The sequence below is a fragment of the Triticum urartu genome, chromosome 3 (assembly GCF_003073215.2).
Source record: "Triticum urartu cultivar G1812 chromosome 3, Tu2.1, whole genome shotgun sequence".
In the NCBI taxonomy this organism is placed as follows: domain Eukaryota; kingdom Viridiplantae; phylum Streptophyta; class Magnoliopsida; order Poales; family Poaceae; genus Triticum; species Triticum urartu.
In genome coordinates this window covers 310,381,415-310,401,681 of record NC_053024.1, presented here as the reverse complement: position 1 = coordinate 310,401,681, position 20,267 = coordinate 310,381,415, and positions in this window count along the sequence as shown.

The following is a 20,267-nucleotide window of genomic DNA, read 5'->3' as shown; positions in this document are numbered from 1 at the left end:
AGGAGGCGGTAAAGGGGAAGGGCCTTTTCTCCCAAGCGGGAGATAAAGCGGCTTAGAGCCGCCACACATCCGGTTAACTTTTGTATTTGTTTGAGGTCCTTTGGGATATCCAGTTGCGACAGAGCTCGGATCTTGGATGGATTTGCTTCAATTCCTCTGCTGGATACAATGAAGCCCAAGAGCTTTCCGGCTGGAATGCCAAAAACGCATTTTTCCGGGTTGAGCTTGATGTCGTATGTTCAGAGATTATCAAATGTGAGCCTCAAGTCGTCTACTGGAGATTCAACATGTCTTGTTTTGACGACCACATCATCTACATATGCCTCCACTGTTTTACCGATCTGGCTTGCCAAACATGTCTGAATCATGCGCTGATATGTTGCGCCGGCGTTTTTGAGCCCAAAGGGCATCGTGTTGAAGCAGAATGGCCCATATGGTGTGATAAATGCCGTTGTGGCTTGGTCTGGTTCCGCTATCTTGATTTGATGGTAGCCAGAATATGCGTCGAGGAAACACAACGAATCGTGTCCTGCGGTCGCATCGATAATTTGATCGATGCGGGGGAGGGGGAAGGGATCCTTTGGGCAGGCCTTGTTAAGATCTTTAAAATCAACACACAGGCACCAGGATTAGTCCTTCTTTGGTACCATCACCAGGTTTGCTAGCCAGTCCGGATGTCTTATATCTCTGATGAATCCGGCCTCTAATAGCTTTGCTAGCTCCTCTCCCATAGCCTGTCTCTTAGGTTCGGAAAAAATGCCGGAGAGCCTGTTTGACAGGTTTGAATCCTGTTTGGATATTTAAGCTGTGTTCGGCCAGCCTGCGTGGGATTCCTGGCATGTCTGAAGGGTGCCAGGCGAAAATGTCCCAGTTCTCTCGTAGGAACTCTCACAATGCGGCGTCGACATCAGGGTTTAGCTGTGCCCTGATGGAAGCTGTTTTATTGGGGTCCGTTGGATGGACTTGGAATTTGACTATTTCATCTGCTGGTTTAAAGGAGGTGGATTTGGATCTTTTGTCGAGTACCACGTCGTCCCTATTCACCGTAGAGCGCAGCACAGTCAGCTCCTCAGCCTCTAGGGCTTCGGATAGTGCCTCGAGGGCCAGTGCAGCTGTCTTGTTTTCGGCGTGGAGTGCTATGTCTGGATCACTAGCGAGAGTGATGATCCCGTTAGGCCTGGGCATCTTGAGCTTCATGTACCTGTAATGGGGTATTGCTTGGAAGATTGTGAATGCTTCCCGCCCTAGCAAAGCGTGATAACCGCTGCTGAACGGGGCCACATGGAACATGACCTCTTCGGACCTGTAATTGACCGGCGTGCCGAACACCACATCTAGTGTGATTTTTCCTATACAGCGCGCTTCCCGACTGGGGATTATTCCTCTAAAGGTTGTGCTGCTTCGCATGATGCGGTTCCAGTCTATATCCATTTTTTGAAGAGTTTCCTCATAAATGACGTTCAATCCGCTGCCGCCGTCCATGAGTACCTTGGTAGGACGAAAGTCGTCCACTATTGGACTGAGGACCAATGCAGCTGGTGCTCGGGTGTTTCGGAATTTAGGTTCATCACTGGTGTTAAAGGTGATGGCCGTGTCACTCCATGGGTTTATTGTTGCCACTTGGTAGACTTCGGCAAGGCTGCAGAGTGTCCTTTTTCGCACATTATTTGATGCGAAGGTCTCGAAGACTGTTAATACCGTATTGGTGTCTCTGGGGTGGCTTTCTGTGGCCTCCGGAATTAGGAGGTTTTCGCCAATTTTGGCCACCTGCCGGAGTATCCAACATGCTCTAAGGCTGTGAGTTGGTGTGGCGTCCTCTGTACTATGAATTTTACAGGGTCCATTAAGCCATCCTTCCAGTACGGTTCCATGCCCTGTAGAGGGTTTTTGCCTTTTGGTGTTTGACCCGGGAGTCTGGCGATGATGCACCCTTTTATTTCGGACTGGGCTTGCCTTAAGGGCCGGATTGTCCCAAAATTTTGTTTCGGTTTTCCGGGCGCTTTCCATCGCACAGTACTTTCGTACTATGGACGCTAAGTCAGCGAAGCGTGTAATATCACGTCGACTTATGGCGTTGAGTATTCCCTTGTCCGTGCAATTATTGCAGAAGAATGAAATTGCGTCTTCCTCGCGGCAGCCCTTTATCCTGTTCATAACCAGGAGGAATCTGGCCCAGTAATGATGTACTGTTACTTTGGGATCTTGCTTGATTTGGGATAAATCGCTAATGTTCGGGTGGGTGGGTGGAATTAAATCCGGAGCCTTACCCCTTATGAGGCTCAGCGGCCGAGGAATTTCCGAACTCGAAAATTTGGATTCCTGGATGTCGTTCAATGAATCCAGTCCGTCGCCTGATTCTAAGTTCAGGTCTTGAGTGATATCCTTCCCTCCGTGGACATCCGGCTTGGAGGGATCGGGAATCCGGACGTAGCGAGTCCTGAAGATAGATGAAGGGTTGCCGCACTGTCCCTCTACCACGGCAATGTGATGGGTGGCTTGGGGAGAGTTAATCTCTCTCAGATCAGTTTTAGGCCTAATCTGGTCGTAATCCGTAGCGACTCCCAGGGTGGCGAAGCGATCCAAGAGCTCGTTTATGGAGGAAAGCTCTATTGGATCTAACTGCTCGGCAAGTTCTGAGTTGACATGAAGATTGTTTTCGATGGCTCGAGAGGTCATCATCGGCGCAGAAGCCGAACAGGTGGTCATAAGAAAACCACCTAGTCGGAGGGTTTGGCCGACAGCCAAAGCTCCCTTAGCAACGGTGCCGTCTTTAAAGACGGGGCGAGGCATCCTTTCTGATGGCGATGACACAGAGGAACTCTCAATGAAAGCACCAATGTTGGTGTCAAAACCGGCGGATCTCGGGTAGGGGGTCCCGAACTGTGCGTCTAGGCCGGATGGTAACAGGAGGCAAGGGACACAAAGTTTTACCCAGGTTCGGGCCCTCTCGATGGAGGTAAAACCCTATGTCCTGCTTGATTAATATTGATGATATGGGTAGTACAAGAGTAGATCTCCCACGAGATCAGAGAGGCTAAACCCTAGAAGCTAGCCTATGGTATGACTCTTAATGTGTATGTTGTCCTACGGACTAAAACCCTCCGGTTTATATAGACACCGGATAGGGTTAGGGTTACATAGAGTCGGTTACAATGATAGGAGATCTTCATATCCGTATCGCCAAGCTTGCCTTCCACGCCAAGGAAAGTCCCTTCCGGACACGGGACGGAGTCTTCAATCTTGTATCTTCATAGTCCAGGAGTCCACCTTGAAGGTATAGTTCGGCTATCCGAACACCCCCTAACCCAGGACTCCCTCAATCACGTTCATGATTCACATCGTCATGAAAGGCAAGTCACCTACAAGCATCATGTGCACGACGATGACGAACGCCATCGAGCTCAAGCACAACAACGACACCATCATCATGAAGATGCTCGCCAAGCGCAAATGCACAAGTCCCAACGAGCCCTACTTCACGCCAAGGCCAACCTTCATGAGCATAAGAGAAGACCGCAAGACGAGCACCACCAAGACGGAGCTACGGATACAACAACCACTTCAGCATTTTCGCCAAGTCCTAGGCATCTTCTCCTTTGGACGTACGACATGTTCGCCTACTTCCCGTGAGTTCGCCAACATCGACATCATTAAGTACAAGGCGACCACCTATGAGTGAGGGCGACACTTCCATCTTTGGAAGCCCTTCAAGGAAGATGGCCGAGCATGGGAATTTCCCCTCGGCCATGGAGACGAGCTACGAGGTGCCACATCATATGGGCCTCCAACAACAAGACGGTGACAAGGCGGTCGAGCTAGGGCCATCCCCTTCGACAACGGCGACGAGCATGAACCTCTTAAACAACATGAAGATGGCGCCCATATTGGACTCATCCTCTGAGTCAAGCTACGAGACCGCACATGAGACCTTATCTTTGGTCTTAGAGGAGAGTGATGATGTGCCATCTTCGGCCTTCATCCATGGCTATGACTACAACATGATTGAGCATGGAGACATTTGGACCTATATCTCTCCGACACCCACATATGACGAGATGCCCCAATTCCCATGTGAGGAGAGACACCCCACCATGAGTGATATGAGTGACTCCACCATATGTGACATTTAGTGCATTTTCCATGAGAGGATGAGTGTGACCACCACTAGCCCCACACATGAGAGCATGCCACACATCCTATGTGAGGTTGAGAGCCATTTGAGTAACTCCACCAACCATATGAGTGAGAGCATCTAAAAGGTAGTGAGTGAGGTAGTTGACACGGCATGTGATGCCACTATGATTTCTAACGACCTAACCTCTACTCCGAGTGTGTTTTCTTCTTTGGTGCTAGGTCTCCTACATGATGACACACCTATCCTCGACGAGTCCATACCTCCAATGGAGACAACGATGGCCATGGTGGAAGAAGATGCACCACCCACATGGTTCCATCACGATGAACATGACCACAACTTGGTCTTCGACACCTCACCTACAACACATGAGCGATGCTCTAAAGGTAACATAGGTGATAGTGCTTCTCTTGTCCCACTAGTGGACTATCTCACCAATGATTGCTTGCATGATGTTGATCCACCTATTCCCATGCTTCATGCTAGTGCGACTTCTTCATGTCATGACTTACCAATTTATGATGAATATGATGATGAGCATGTTGATTTGCCTAGTTGTGATGTTATGCTCCATAGGATATCATGTGAAAATTCTATTGGTCACATCATGTTTGACAATCAATTGAACTTGGTCATATGCTATGAGTGAGATCTCCCATATTGCATCATTTCAATCTCAACATAGTAACTATGCATGCCTCATTAAAATAAATCCCATTTGCACTATGGCATAGATGACGAGGTGATGGTCATTGGCTTTTGTTTTTCATGTGATGATATTGCCATGCTTCCTTTACATGATTTGCGCAAATTCATCTCCTATACCATGCCATGATCACATTGTTCCAAATATGCTTTGTCTTGGATGTTGTCAATATTCTCCAAGTGGTATTTCCATTAATGCCCATGAGGAGACCCCCATAGTTTCCTCATACATATTAGGAGATTTTGATGCATTCCATACTTGGCATGATTCCAATAATTTCTTGCACCATATGCATTCCACGCATAACAATGCTCTAGATATTTCCCATGACGCATTACACAATTTGAGTCTCCATTATGCCATACATAACAACAAACTTCTCATGATGGATGACATGTTTCTATATCACGCATCTCATTTATTTGAGCATTGGATATTTTGTGCTAACCAACACAAGCACGTATGCATCATGATGGATGATGTGTACATACACCACGCACACACAATTTTCCCTTTGTCTTTGTTTTGTGTAGGTACTCATGAACAATCGTGAACCTCACAATCCCATGAATTGACGAAACGAGCTCTTGAGAGCAAAGATGACTTGGGATCTTGTGAACTATCCTTACCATCGTTCTCTTCGCGCAACGACTACACACATCTCTTCTACTTGGCTCTCACACGGCTACGGGCTATATATCACTTGTTACTTTATGCCCATTGTATCTTGTTCCCTTTGCATGCTATGCCTCTTTCTATGACTTTGCCATGCAATTGTGACCCTTGCTTGCATCTACCCATGATTCACCATTTTACTACTCCTATGTGTATTTGCATGCTTGGTGGAGATCCTTGTTGCTATTGCCATGTTTATCATGTGCCTCATGCTATTATTGCTTGTTGTGTTGGCAGAGTCATGATGTCCCATTTCTATTTACATATGGCCTCTTGCCAATACATTGATGATACTTTGCTCATATCCTCCTTTCAAGCATGTGCTATGTCATGTGAATTATTCATGCACACTATTTGCACCCATGACATGCTTGCCATGATTCCTCCTAGTATGTTGCATCTTCGCACTACTAGCTTGCTTGACATGATCGCTATGATTGCTTGCTTTGTCGCATCACCCATGTTCCATTCTTACTCGCTTTCTTGGGTTGATGACGTATATGTTCATGCCTCTCACTTGATTTGTCTTGATCATTGTCTCTTGTCTCCATTAGTTCCATATCTCATGTACCCTTGTATTGAGTGCCAACTTGCTATGCTTATTGATCATGGAGACTTGGAGATATTACTTATGATGCATGCTTGTTTGATTGAGCCTATTGTATATGGTTGTTCTTGCATCATATGCCTCCATACTATGAAATGCTCCCTTGTCCTTTCTTATGATGAGCATGATGCATACATTCGTTGGGTATCTTACCACACGAACAATAGGTTTTGCACTTACACTAACTTCATTTGTTTTTCCGAATGTTTGTCATGTTCTTTCATTTTGAAGGATTCACAAGGTGGCACCGTCATGAAACAGCTTGGTCATGTGAAGGCGTACATGATGCACAACACCAACATTTTCGACATCCTCATAAAGGTGAACTCATTCCCTTTGAGCCATCCTCAAATACGCATCTTGGATGGGTCATTCTTTCATTATTGTTTCCTTCTTGTTGTCTACATGATACATCTCGTGAACGGAGGAGCGACATTGGAGATTGGCTCCTTGGACATTCAAGTTGAGGAGCGCTCGGACTTATTGGATGCACCTTCGAGCCAACACTTCTACCACGACATTGAGCTATGGTACAACACCACCCATAACAAATTTGCATCTTATACATGGATTGACTCACATTATGATTGCCTTGTTGCATCTTGTATTTTGATGTCATCCATGATATATGAGCTTGTGCATTTCCTTAGCAAATTTGTTGTGATCTTTCTTGATGGCATATTCATACATCATGATCATATTGCCCACCATCAATTGCATGATCACATAGTCACATTAAGCACCAATTACCATGACCTTGTGCATACTCAGGTCCATCCGAGGAGATCATGGAGAGCCTAAGGACCAAGGCCAAGTGTGCGTGGGAGCGAGGGAAGGAGAGCCAGCTGCTACAGCCCGAGCAGTACTACTGCCCACACCAAGCGGTACTACCGCTGAAGGCCCACAAGCCGTACTACCGCCCAACATCCGCTCTACTACCGCTCAACCCGACAAACTCTTGTGATCGAGTGGGACAAGTCTGGCACTACCGCCCAGACCAAGCAGCACTACAGCTAAAAGCGGTACTACCTCCCTGCCTGTGCGCAGAGAATGTTCCAACGGCCCATGTATCCCCCCTCTCACTTACCCCTTCATGGACTTAGACTATATATACTCCCCCACATCCTCCTAGTTAGGGTTAGCATTGGTCTAGCTCATTTTAGAGATAGAGCATTGCTCATCCACATCGGATCTACTCCACAAGAGAGACTGCGGCCTCTAAGGAGAAGATCCCTTTGGTTCAAGACCTCCTTGCGGAGAAGAATATCAAGACCTCCTTGCGGAGAAGAACATCAAGACCTCCTCACGGAGAAGACCGGTTGCCTCTTGTATCGTCCGTTGTTGACTTTGGATCTTGTATCTCCCTTTGTGTTCATGGATCTAGCGCATGTGTGATCATTCTTGTTGGTTTGAGTGTTCTCTTGTGTTTCCCTCGTGATTTTCCCCTTGTTTCCCTCCTCGTGTTCTTCGTGTTCACCGCGGGATCCGCTCCTTTCGTGAAAGATCGGCCGATCAGGGTTCCCACCTTACATCATGGAACAAACTGCAACTGCACCTGCAACTAGCAATGCTAAAAGAGGGGCTGAGCAAAGCGGTAACATAGCCAAACAACGGTTTGCTAGGAAGGGTAAAAAGGTTATAGGCTATCATGCCAATTTGGGAGGCTTGATCAATAAGTGGTAGGTAGCGCGACATAGCGATAGCATCAAGACAACTAGCATAGCAAAGATAGTTGTGAGATCCAAGGTGACGGTCATCTTGCCTAAAATTCCGCTAGGAAGAAGAACGAGACCATGAAGGAGAGAATCCCACGTAGTCGAACGAATCCTCACAATCGCAATGAAACAGGAACTACAGAGAAGGAGCACAACCAGAAAGAAGCAAACAACATGGTAAACACACAACACATAACATGGCATGGTGCTCAACCAAGTATGATGCATGACAAGGCTACATGATGCTACTCATGGCAAGTGATGATGCATACAAGAACAACACATCAAAGCAAGTTTAAATGAGGCCGGAAACAACACATAACACTTCCGGAAACTCCCCATATGCAAATTTCGAAATTGGTCCAGATCTGAACAAAAAATTATGTTAAAGTTGATAAACATCAAGTTAAAATGCACCAAGATGATCTACACATCTTTCTAGTCAAGTTACATATAAAATTCGTTTAATTCGGAGCTATGGCCTAGAAGATATGAGCAAAACAAGTTAAACATGGCATTAATAGAAAAACAAGTAAATCAACATCACAAACACTCCAAAAATGGATGCAACAAGATAACATGAAACTACATGCAAAACTAAGCAAGTTTCATATAGAGTATGCTCAAAACGAAGTAACGGTTCAACACATACACTCAATACAAGTTTCACACACATTCTGCCCAAACCAGGAACTAGGCACTTTGCAATCAAGGGAACAACATGCTACAGGAAACATATGGACACATGTATGTAGATAACATGATTCAATTATCATTAAGGTTGAAGTTCATAGGCATCAGGATTAATCCAACATGATCAAATCAAAAAGCAACTTAATAAGACAGATTATAACTTAGTGAAAAACAGGGCACACATGTGAGCAGAAATAGCATGTTGGAGGCATGAAACAATGATGATATAGTGCAAGAACATAACGAGCAAAAGCATGGCATTAAGGTACAGGTTAAATATGGCAAAGCATGATTACTAAGCATCTCCAAATGAGCCCTAGATCAATGGCAATCAACAAGACAAGATGCAACATGATATAAGCTGATTCTCAGACTTGGAGGAAATCTGGGAAAGCATGGCATTGTGATGCTGACTTTGGAGGCACATAATAGCAAGCATAGCAACTTTAATAATTATGCAAAAGAAATGGACATGTGGTAGACATGATATACTTCAACTTTGACCATGCACACAAGTTCATATGATGCATGGAGTAACACTATGATACTTGCAAAAAGGAACATGTTGTTAACAGGATGACAGATTTAGCATCATGGCAACTTGAGAGCAAGAAAGAAACACACTACAACAAGTTATAAGGAACCCAAGGGCATGGCATCAAATTACATATAACAAAGATCAAATAACCTCAAGGCATCATATACATATGACTCATGTACTAGTGGCAACCAATAAGACAAGTTTGAATGTTGTAACAGTTTCAGCAAGTGTAAAATAGTAACAACAACATAACATGTTTGCAATCTTGGAACAGAGGTCATATGAAGTCCAAAATTATCAAAATTGGCATGTGGACAAAGTAAGCATAACATACTTCAATTCATGTAATTGGAGCATCTCCAAAAGAGGCATTGTTTAATTAATAACAAGCTCACAATATGGCATCATGAAGTTAACAAAAAACTGGAACATCATTTAGGCATGTTCATGGCAATGAAAACATATGCTACAGGACATATATTAGGCATCAAAAGGCATGGCATGGTAGAGCATAACACGGACATCCAAATATGCCAACTAGGCATCTCCATATTATGCATGGAATTGATGGTAGCTACGAATTAACATGGCAACACAATGTAACAGCTACAGACAACAAAAATCACTAAGTCTCAGAAATCAGCAACATCAAGTAGCACACTTCACAAGATTGTGCTAGTCACCAAAAGGCACATAAAAATAAATGAATTGCACCACTGTAAAGATGGCATGAAGGTGCTCCTAAAACATGTTGACATAATGCTCAAAAGATAAACACATAAAATGCTATGAAAAACACAAATCAGCAAGTTACAACAATCTTTGGCAGGTTATAACATTTAGCACTTTGCAACGATGTTTAAGGCATCAAGATGGGCAGTAACATGCATGCAAATGACACTAGCATGTAGATCACTCAGAGATGAACAATTCGACATATCATACACCCAAATCGGAGCACCATGCATGAAGTTACAAGCATCAAAAATATGCAACATGATATGACTTTATTGGGACTTAGTAGTATTTAGAAAAAACAGGGTGAGCACGATTTAACTATCACATGCACGGCCGGAGGTTAGGGGAGGCTGCTCACCTCAGGCCCAATGGGCCGGATTGGTGGTTGGGCTGACGAGGCGAGGCGGACTGGGCCAGGGAGAGGTCCAGCAGGCCGGCACGACCCACGGTGGCGGCGGCGCGAGGTGACGAGCGGGGCGGTGCTACCCAGCAGGTCACCGGCAAGCATGGAGGAGCCCGGGGACAGCGGATCCGGCGATGGAGCACCCGGATCAGGTAGCAGCAAACTCCGTGTGCGACGGAGAGGCGGGGACCGGCCGGTGGCGGAGGTTGCGGGCTCCAGCGGTGGCGGATCTAACGGCGAGGCGCGAGGTGGCGTCGAGGAAACCCGTGGCGGCGGTGGTCCGGTGTGGGAGGAGGTGAGGCGCGGCAACAGAGGCAGGTGCAGGGCGGCGTGGTCGAGGTCCGGCGCTCCTCTGGCGAGGTGAGGCGGAGGGGTCGAGGGATGGCGATGGGCACGTGGGGCGAGCGCGGGCAGCGAACGGGCTTGGCGGGCCCACGATGGGCTCACAGGGCCTGGGAGAGGCGACGTGGCAGGGTGCGATTTGCTGGGGTGGCGGATGGACAGGTCGGACGCGGGATGGACATGTCCGGCGACGCGAGGAGGAAGAGGGCTATGGTTTGCCCGCAAATTTCGGGGAAGGGGACTAACTTATAGGTAGAAGGAGCTTGGAGAGGCCAAATGAGATGCGGTTTTCGCCCACACGATTATGATCCAACGATCGAGAGCATGCGGGGGGTTTAGATGGGCTAGCAGGCTATTGTGGAGGGGTGCTGGGCTGCAAAGAGAAGGAGGGGTTTCAATTAACGCGGTTAACTGTTGGGGGCATCAAACGACCTCCAAATGGAACGAACTTTGACAGGCGGTCTACCGGTGATATACCAAGGCCACTCGACAAATCGCGGCCCATTCTGAGAACGTTTTTATCCCGCGCAGGAAATAAGATCTGAGAGGTGCAATGGGTGCGTGTGAGAGTGTGGGATTCCAAAACGGACAACGGAGAAATAACCGGATGCAAGTTTTGAAAAACATGCAAATGCAATGCACATGATGACATGGCAAAGTGCAACACACAAGCAAATGACATGGCAATGACGACAAATAACTGGAAGACATCTAGCGCATCGGACTCGGGGCGTTATAACTCTCCTCCACTAACAAGAGATCTCGTCCCGAGATCTTAGGAACGAGACGGAAGAAAAGCGGAAGAGGTGAAACAAGAACGCAAGTGAGAAGATGAAGAAAGTTGAGAGTACTCATGTAGAAAAGAAGAACGGCGAATATGACGAGAATCAAAAGCTCAAGGAATAAGATAGACTCTGAAACCACTCCGGTTAGGATAAGATAAAAAAGGAATAAGAACGAAAGAATTGTGATAGCATCCCGGTTGAACATGTAATGGAATAGAACATGAACTTGACAAGATGGAATGATACTTGACGAGAGGAACACACAATGCCTCCCAAAGAATTGAAAGAGTGGAATGAAAAGAACGGAGAAGAATATGATAACTTCTTCCACCATTGAGTTTGAAATCATCCTTACGAAGAAGGGTTGAACGGAGTTGTTGGAAATTCAACAATGAAAAGAATAAGCATGTTGTGGGCTTAAGGAAAACATCTCAAACCTATGAGGTGATAACCGGCCACAACCAAAAATGATTGAATAGCTGAGAAGAAGGAAGAGATGCAAAACTCCACTTCAAAATAATACGGAGAATTAATTGCACTTCGAGACGCAAGAAGAAAAAGATACTTGAGCTCCTCCAACAAAAATCTTGATGAACACTTGAAGAATAAATTAAAACCTTATGAACCACCGTGAAGAGCTCCGGTAACAAAAGGATGATGAGAAAGAATTGAAGGATGAAAAGAATAAGATTAAAGCCTTACAATGATTTAGATTAAGTTTCCGACGAGATAAGAGAGAAAAACTTGGAACTCCGAAAAAGTAAAGACGAAGAACTTAGAACCGAAATATTACTCATCATGAACAATCTCCGAAGGAAGGAATTAATCAACTTGATGAAATAAGAATAAGAATTATGTTATTCTTATCCTCCACCAATTAAATCGATGAGAAGCAAAGGATTTGCATACTACTTATTCGGGTTGGAAAAGATTGTAGTGAAAATCTTAAACGAACCACCGTGAGAATGAAAACAAACGAAGAGAAGAGAATGAATCTCTAGAAAGAATTAGAAAACGAACGAAGATACTTGAGTGATTCAAGAAGCAAGAGAACGAAGAGATCATGAACTGATTAAAGAATGCTTGAACGAAGCACCGTTACAAATATGGGAACGAACGAAGCTGAAAGCTTGGAACAAAGGAATCTTCTGAAATGGAAGCCTATGGATAATCGAAACAGAAAACAACCCCTGAAATACTCCAGATGGGTAAGAATAGAATCGCACGATTGGAAACAATTTGAGAGGTTAACATCGAGCTAGCACCGCGAATCTTCAAGAGAACGAAGCAAGATTTAGAGGAAAACTCTTCTTTGGTCTTCAAATGTTGAGAATGACGATCAGGAACACCAGCCAAAATATTTGAGATACTCCGGGAGAATGAAAGCGTAGAGGTTGAGACAACAATGAAAATGATTTGAAATCGATCTTGGAAAAGCATCTGACTGATGAATTTCATTCTTACGTCAAACTTCAAAAAGAATTTGAGAATAACTCGAGGAAAATTAGAAGAGTTAGGTAAGATCCTAGGAAAAGACCTGTGGGTTAGGGCCCACTGAAAAGAAACGTTGTTGGAAAGGATTGTTTGGATGAGAAATGATGCACTGGAACAACTGAAAGACTTGAATGAGGTGACAACCTTAAAGTAACTGAAGGCAAACCAATTTTGCACGTCGGTCCTAAACAAACGGTTTTAAACAGCTTTCCGCAATGGCATTTGGAACCGTCGCCAAGTGAGTGTGTACGATAAGGTGTCCTTCCCACACGACCCAGAAATCGTCTGGGATAGGCCCTCCTGGGACCCAGGTTGGGGCCGTGTGCGATCGGTCGAGGCATCGAAACCCAGTCATTTCCATATGTATGTACATCGCACACGATGAATCCCAGAAATCATTTCCGTAGGTATGTACATCCCACACGGTGAATCCCGGAAATCATTTCCGTAGGTATGTACATCCCACACGGTGAATCCCAGAAAAACATTTCCGTTCGTATGTTTATCACACACAGTCAATCCAAGGAATACGTTTCCGTTCTTATGTACATCCCACACAGTCAATCCAGGGAAAACGTTTTCGTTCGGATGTACAACACACATGGTTTTATGTATACGCTCGTGTGTGAAAGGTGTAACTATCACACACGCTCTGCCTTAGTTAACTGTTTGCTTTCATTAACTACATCACACACGATTTGATGTAGAAAACTGTGTGGCATTGGGCTATCCATCGCAAGCGCTTTTACTTCTATAACCGTTTGTAAAGGTCCATGACCATCTGTTCTATTTTTATTTTTGCCTGTAATTTATTATTCTAATTGGAAATTTTGAAATACGAAACATCCAATTCAAATTCTCAGCACAATGGTTCAACAACGAATCCATAAATAAAATTGTTAGTACAATATGTTCAGTAATTACAGGATTAGGCAGCAATTAACTATGATGAACTGCAGTATTTAAAGGCGGTAAAGGTGAAGAGACAAGTGTAAATCATTTTGACTGCCGACGGTGTTGAAGAAGCGGAATGCCTATAATGTGCCTTCCTGCATGCCATAGGAAAGAACCACTTTTGTCCAACCCCTTGGGACGATCGCCCACCCATCCTTCACCGCCTTCAGGAAGACTTCTAGAGCATTATCATGGTAGCATGAATTATATACTTTAACCTTAGTTGCCTCCACTCCAGTCATGTAGTTTGCAAGGTAATCATCAGTAAATAGCTTCAGAAACCACTAAAAAAAGAAAAATATCAGATACTGAGGTCTAATAGAGTAACTTGTTGTGGGCAGGGGAAATGGCAACACATTACTTACCATCCTAATGTTCACTGTTGTCTTCGTCAAAGTGTAAATAAAGAGCTTAATTCCAATCACCCGTTTCTTTCGCCTAACAATCTTTCTTAGTTTCCTCACTTGTCGCTTGTTCATGAATATCTCATTGCCCCATATTCAAAAGGGATCGAAGCATGGATCAGTACCCCTCATATATGTACCTACAAGCAACCAGTAAATGTTAGAAGCTAAACTGAGATTGCACAAATGATGTAAAATACAACTACCTATGTTCCTAAGTACAAGTATTTTTTTTGAGATTTCAATATGAACTACATACTGATGTATATTGAATTATAGATATAGTTTAGATTAGAATCTAGATTCACTCATTTTGCTCCTTATGTAGTCTATATTGGAATCTCTAAAAATACATATATTTCGGAATAGATGGTGTATAAGACATGGGATGCAGCTAACCTCGATGGCAAACAACAGCATCGCCCATTGTAGCCCTGTGTAAGTACATGGAAAGCCAATGTTAACTACAACAGGGTTAACATCCACCAAAAATAGCAAATGGTAATAAAACGACAGCATCTGTAGTGATATCTTCATTTCAAAAGAGTAGCACGGTAGCAAAGGGATGGATTAAAAAATGGATACAGCTGTTAATTGCAACAGGCTTAACAACATCCTAATTCATGTTTTGTAAGTTTGTAGCCACTGAAATACAGCTCTTTAAAAATGAGTAAAACTATTAATTTCAACAGGCTTAATGGCCATTGAAACCGGTACTGATAAAAATGCAATTGGCAAAGTTAAACATCACAGGGCAGGTGATGCCAGAGCAGATAATGGACCAGTTGTCTATAAAAAGGTAGGGAAAAAAGCTCAAACGTGTTAGGCATGTTTACTACAACATGCTTAATACATCGACACTACAAAACATAGCCATTAATTGCAACTGGTATTGGTAAGATTGAACTGGTGGGTACATACTTGGTATGTCTTGAGAGGTAGTTGTTGGGGCACTTCATCTTGGCCAGAGCTCGCCCAAAGTCAACAGCGGCGGAGGCGAGCTGTTCCTCTGGGTCGAAGCGTGGATCAATGCCACTGACATGTGTACCTACAGGAAACCAGTAAATGGTAGAAGTTAAACTACAATTTCACAAATGATGTGAAATACTATAAGACATGGGATGCAGCTAAACTTGACGGCAAACAACAGCATCAACCGTTATGACCCTGCGTAAGTACATGGACAAGCATGTTAAGTACAATAGGGTTAGAATCCACCAAAAATAGCAAATGGGGCAGCATCTCTAGTATAACTTCATTGCGGAGAGTAGCATGGTAGCAAATGGACAGATTAAAAATGGATACAACTGTTAATTGCAACAGGATTAGCAACATCCTAAGTCATGTTTTGTAAGTTTGTAGCCATTGAAATGCAACTTTTTAAAAATGGATTCAACTGTTAATTGCAACATGCTTAATAGACATCAAAACCGGTAGTGATAAAAATGTAATTGGCATAGTTAAACATCACAAGGCAGGTGGTGCCAGAGCAGAGAATGGCCCAGATGTCTATAAAAAGGTAGGGATAGTAGCAAAAATGTGTTAGGCATGTTTACTAGAACATGCTTAATACATCGACCGTACAGAACATAGCCATTAATTGCAACTGGTATTGGTAAGATTGAACTGGTGAGTACATACTTGGTAAGTCCTGAGAGGTAGTTGCTGAGGCACTTCATCTTGGCCAGAGCTCGCCCAAAGTCAGCGACGGCAGAGGCGAGCTGTTCCTCCGGGTCGAAGCGTGGTTTAGTGCCACTGACATGTGTACCTACATGTAACCAGTAAATGGGTAGAAGTTAAATTGCAATTGCACAAACTATGTGAAATACTGTAAGACATGGGGTGCAGCTCACCTCGACGGCAAACAAAAGCATCGGCCATTATGAGCCTGCATAAGTACATGGACAGGCATGTAAAGTGCAACAGGGTTAGGATCCACGGAAAATAGCAAATGGGCAGCATCTCTAATGATATCCTGAGTCATGTATTGTAAGTTTGTTGCTGGTATTGGTGAAATTGAGCTGGACACGGTAATATTTGAACATCACATAGTGTGTAGTACTGAAATAAACAAGGCACGGACATGCTTAATACATCAACCGTATAAATCATAGCCATTGCAAGTGGTATTGGTAAGATTTAGCTAGTCAGATCTTACATGTTAAGTCCTCGGGGTAGTCGCTGGGGGACTTCATCTGGGCCAGAGCCTGCACCATGTCAGTGGCGGCGGCGGAGGTGAGGTGTTCCTCCGGGTCAACACGCACAGCGTCCATCGTGCCATGGACCGCCATCAGCTCCTGGCGGGGTGGATTTGGAGTCATGAGGATGTTTTGCAGGCACCATTTAAGCAATCAGGGTGGGGACGTGATAGAGATCGGTGGGTTACCTGACTGGATCCGAGCAGAACGTAGATGTGGTTGAAGTTGTGGTTGCGGCGGCGGCGGTTTAAGATGCCGGTAGGGGAGGCACGAGGGAGGGGGATACTGAGGGGAAGGGGATGTGGTTGGAGGAATAAATTCTAAAATCGCGTGCCTAACGAAAATTTCGGTGCAAAATTTGAAATTTGGACGGGGAAACACACAACGTAGACGAAGCGCATAAAATACTCATGTGCGAGAAAAAAGAAAGTTGGTAGATCCCGTCTCCAAAAAACGTACACGTGTACTTGATTTTTTCGGTCAATGGTACGCCTAGTAACTGACTTATGGGTCATTAACGCAAAAAATGCAGATGGGTACGACATAGAAACCGTATGTTTTGTGATCTTCTAATGATTAACGCAAAAAATGCACATGGGCACACATGCTAATCAACGCTCAAAGCCCTCAAAGGATGCTCTTACCGACATTGTACGTTAATACTACAAACTTAAAGTACTACTGGTAATTTGCTCTAATACTACAAACTTAAACTACTTTGCACATGCTGCCATCAGGGCATGCTGGCCAGACGCCGGCGTTCTCCTTCCCGGCCTTGTAAGTGGCAGCCCATCGTGCTTCGATCTCCGCCAAGCTCTCCTCACCGCAGCGTGCGGCCTCTTTTTTCTTGCGGTGGCGGGACTCTCTTTTATTGACTGCTTTCTGCCTTTTCCGCTCCTTCTGTGCAGCTTTGGCTGCCTCTAGATCCACCACCCATTCGGCCATGGCAGCCTCAAAGTCCGCCCATGTAACTGTCTGGCCGCCGGCGGCAATGAACTCGGCACGGCAATATGCCATCGCTTCCTTACCATGTGCGCGGTCGCGGGCGGCGATGAACTCGGCGCAGCGGGATGCCATCGCTTCCTTACTACCTACTGTGTGCCGCGGTGCCATGGACGACGCCTGGAGAGCTCTGGAACGGAGGGGCCGGGCAGCCGTACAGTGCGGTGGTATTCAAGAGCTCAACCACAAACGAAAACAGAAATTTGGCTTCCCTTACAATTTTGCACGTTCATTACCGCACACGGTTCATCTTCGTCGCTTTCGGAAACACTGTGCGCTGAGCCTATTGTGTGTTGCATTATGATTGGCCAGAACCCCAGCCACGCGGATCGCGCATGTGCACCATTGGATGCACCGCGATCGAATGACAATCCACGTCCCTCACATCACACCCGTGCACCTGTCGCTGGATTGGATTTATATGCGCTAAATGCCTAGAAAATGCACATAATTGATGCGGAGCATCCCACGTTCATCCCCATGTACACTCCGACTACTCTCCAAGCCCCAAGAGGACATATGAAGAGACCGCGAATATATGCCATTGGACACAAGGTGAACTCGCTCCTCTCTGAACCTTCACTTTCTACATATGAGACATGGCTACGACCTCCAACATGTGTCTATGCATGATCAGGTACTTAGAGGAAAGCCACGGAGCCACCACATCCAACGGACGAGCTAGTAAGGACGCCAAGTACTAGGACCAAGAGAAGAAGCTGTCCGATGTCTTCAGCCTCCGAACGATCAGACAACGCTGGACGTCCGATGCCTGGGCACTCAGCCAGCCAGAAGGGCCAGCTGACGGAAGCTACAGTGGCGAGACGACCGGCAAGTACCGGACGTCTGACACACCCTAGGCCCGGACGACCGAGCACCACCGGACGACCGGTGCCATGGCGACAGAATGAAATCTACGGAAGTCCGAAGACCACCGGACATCTGGACCGTCCTGAGCCTCCAGACGTCCGACACCCACCGGACATCTGACGCCTATCTGTGCACAGAGATCGGGCCCGAGGCCCATGTATCCCCCACTTACCCTTCGTGTCCCTAGACTATATATACTCCTCCACTCCTCCTAGTTAGAGTTAACAAAGGATTAGCTCATATTTTGTGTGAGAGCTTTGCTCATCCACTTGGTTACCTTCTCCTCGGAGATAGCGTCTCCTCGGAGAAGATCCCCCAAGCGGATTCAAGACTCCTTCACGGGAAGAACCTCAACACCTCCTCATGGAGAAGACCGGTTACCTCTTGTATCGTCCTCTATTGACTTTGGATCTTGTATCTCCTCTCGTGTTCTTAGGATCTAGCACATGTGTGACTTAATCTTGTTGGTTTGAGTGTTTCTCTTTGTGCCCCTTCATGATTTCCCGTCGTGTTTCCCCTCGTGTTCTTCGTGTTCTTCGCAGGATTCGCTCCTGTCGTGAAAGATCGGCCATCTAGGGTTCCACCCTACATCATCTTGGTATCTGAGCCATGTTGATCACGATTTCGGAGCCTCCCCTCGTTGTTTTCTAGCCTAATTTTGTTGTGTTCTTCCCCAATTTCGAAAATCCCCACCAAAAATAGCCCTAATTTTTTTTGTGATTTGTTGGTGTGATGAAGTTTTGTAGGATTTTGATCCATGGATTTGCTGGGTTTTGAGTGGATCTAGCATCTCCTCATGTTTCCCCATCTTTCATCCACGAAATCTCATCAATTTTGACCCCAAAATCATCAAATTCCGCCCAAAATCGCGTCCCGGATCTCAAATCCCGCGTTGACCCCGATACACCGGACGACCGTCACTTTTACGGATGTCCGGAGCCCAGGAACGATCGGATGTCCGCAACCTTCCAGACGACCGGAACCCCCTAACCCGAGCCAAATTTACGGATTTCCAAGCACTCCGGACGTCCAGCCCCCGGGCATCCGTCCTTTTACGGACGTCCGTAACCTGTAGATGTTGACTTCGGCTGATTCTTGTTTCGGCCATAACTAATTCATTCGAACTCCAATTTTGACGTTCTGTAGCTCGTTTTGAAGCTCTTGACATCCCCCTTCCCACAAAAATACCACCAACATTATTTGACTCCATAATTTTTTTGGAACTTTGGCATCTTTGCCTAGGGCTTCCACCACATCATCCGCTACACCACCACCGACTTCCGCAACCTAACCAATTTTGTTCCCGATCGCATTAGTGGTTGTTTGAGGAGTGATTTGAGTCTCATAAGGTGTCTAGGCTACTTTGGGAAGGTTTATTCTTCATCAACCACCACAACCACTGATAGAGGCTAAGGTGTCCCGATGTTTCGATGAGATGGTGGCTATCGTTTTCTGTGGGAGTCGACCTTGACGATCCGACTACGAACGTGCGAGACGTCGTGCCTTAGCAATCGCTAAACCAACTCCCGAGGGTTATTGACCACGCCGGAGCACGATCAACCTGACCACGAGGGTCTGTTTCCTGCGAGCAAACGAAGAACAAGCAAGAAACTGAGATTGCAATCGGGATATTGCGAATATAAGATGAAAGCTTTATTGATCAAGGTGGGGTTCTATGATGTCTTGGTCTGGTCGTTGGACACAAACAAAGTACGCGAAGTTGCAGCTATGGCGAACTTTTAATCTAAACAAAACCCAAAGTCTAAACGACGCCCTAAGGGCTGTATATATGGAGGAAGAGGGGGAAATTTCGTGGCCCTTGAGGGTGGGGTCCGAAACCAACCCTAACTCTTGTTTCCCCACACATACGGACTCTAAAAATAGCCTATACTTAAGTATTTCGAAATTACATGGGCCTGGCCCATTAATCAGGTGACGCAGCACCTAGAATAGCCTATGGACGAATATTATGAAGTGGCATCTTGTATATTTCGTCCAAGGCTTC